The sequence below is a fragment of the Penaeus monodon genome, chromosome 43 (genome assembly GCF_015228065.2).
Source record: "Penaeus monodon isolate SGIC_2016 chromosome 43, NSTDA_Pmon_1, whole genome shotgun sequence".
Lineage (NCBI taxonomy): Eukaryota > Metazoa > Arthropoda > Malacostraca > Decapoda > Penaeidae > Penaeus > Penaeus monodon.
The window spans coordinates 5,947,664-5,950,163 of record NC_051428.1 but is presented as its reverse complement, the minus strand read 5'-3'; positions in this window follow the sequence as shown (position 1 = coordinate 5,950,163).

Genomic DNA, 2,500 nt, shown 5'->3' with positions numbered 1-2,500 from the left:
GCTGTTAGAGGCACTTGCAGCTGGTTTTAGTTCGAATCTTCTTTGCCTGTTACAGCCTCAGTTGTTTCTTTTTTTTCTCATGAGGACTTTTACCAAGATGTACCTGTGTGAATTTTGTCCTTAAATAATTTTTGTTGGAATAAAGGAAGGGGTTGAAGTGACTGTCATAAAGTGAAGGAATGTGTAATACTTGCATGCGTGATAGAAGGTTTTTCATGAAGCCTAGTCTTTGTTTAAGTTAAAATGGTTTTTCTTTGTGTCATTTTAGTATGTCTTACTTATATAAAATATTGTTTTTATCCTTCATTTGTCTCATCTTATTTGTATGATTTTTGGGAAAAAAGAAAAGAAATTCTTACTCATTTTAATAATTATTCACTCCATGAAACAGAAAAAGGAAGGAAAAAAGTTCAAAACATGATCTCATATCTTACATTCCTAATATGTTTGTAGAATTATTTATTTACCAATTACATGATACATAATACATAATACATTTATTATTTCTTATCCTCATTTCAGCCTTGAAATATGTCATAACACATTTCCATGATAATTTTTATGTTACTAAATGCAGAAGGTAGATGAATGAATGTTATTCAATTGAAATTTTTTTTTTTAGGTTTTTATATTTGAAGAGAAAATTAACAATCTCCATAGAATGAAAATAACATTTTTGAGATGTTTACTGTCAGTCATATCCTACTTTTATGCTAACTTGGTATTGATAATATTCCGATACTTTAAAAACTTTTAATTACAAATATGTCCATTTACATAACAAAAGTGGGAAGCTTAGTGAACAGTTAATATTGAATGATCAGATACGTTAATCGTAAGGAAGCATAACACTTTACCATGTTAACATAGGAGTATTATAGTATATGATAGCCATTTTTAAAGTAGCTAACATGTATATACACAGTGAATTCTTGCAACATATTTCATATTTTGTGATGTAGTCAGGTGAAGATCAACAGTTTATTAGCTTTTTATGTGGGAAAAGAAAGTCAAGAAATAGGTGCTGGTGACAGAATTTTATTTTGGTATTGGATACATTCTTGGTTGTATATATATATATATATATATATATATATATATATATATATATATATATATATATATATATATATATATATATATATATATATATATATATATATATATATATATATATATATATTTTCTTTTTTTTTTTTTTTTTTTTAGTTGAAGAATACTACTGGATTTTAGTTTTGATTTATCTAAAAGGAATAGAAATGTGTACTCCTGTTAGATTTGTATATTTGTATGTTATCTAGGCATTACCAATTGCAATATTCTCTAAGTTGAAAAAGATTTGAAAATGGGACTTCAGATAATTTTTCCCTCTGTTTGATAATTGGGAAATGTTGAGAGGATGCCCAACTTTACACAAGGTTTTAAAATTGGCTAAAGAAGTCTTGTCTCTGAACATGAAACTTGTTCATATCAGCTTTGTAATTAACATGTGAGATCTTTTTTTCCTTGGGAAATTTGTATTGTGCAATGGTTTAGTGATGAATATGGAAATCATAAATGTTCTTACATCACAGATAGGATGATATATATATATATATATATATATATATATATATATATATATATATATATATATATATATATATATATATATATATATATATATATATATATGATTCAGTGTACATATATCTATAAATACTCACTCACCTGCTATACTCAAGTTGAGTTTTGTGTGAGTTTGGGGCCTAGAGGTCTCTTTGATGTGAATTTCCAGATATTAAAGGATATATAATGGAAATTTTCTGATTGATGAAATCGGTGCAGAGCCCCAAATGAAGCATATTATATGAAATACTTCTTTTTGTTCTTAATGACAAGAAACTGGAGAAATGTTAGGCTATGTAATGATACGGTTGCACAAGCTGCAGATGAGAATTAAACTGCAAAGCTGTTTTTATATCTTGATCTCTTTAATGTGAAATAAAAAGATATGGAAAATCAACTTGTGTATGTCTCTGGGCTGGGATGATTTAAACATTCTGACAAGAAAATGTTTTCTAATCAAATGGGAAATGTTTGATGATATATTTAACTGGTTCATTTGTAATTCTGATACAGTCTTGTCTTGTCATTTGCGACTATCTCATCTTGCTTTCTTTTATGTATTTTAAGAGTAGGTTTAATTTTCTTTCTAAACAAAGTACACTACAGTTGATTCAGTTTATTTAATTTCAGTTTATGGTTGCATATCAAAAGGGTTCCCTTCTAATAGTTATGGGGGATTTAGTGAATAAGGGGTACAGTAGAAATCAAGGGAACAAATGCAGGAAAGTTAAGAATGAAAATTAGCAATTGCATAACCGTGCCTGTGTAATAAAAATGAAAATATGTATTCATGGAAGATCTGTAATTAATTTACATATCTTGTGATGTGGAAATTTTCATTTACCATTCATACATTTTCTTCATTTTCGATAATGAAGTCTTTTCATAAAAG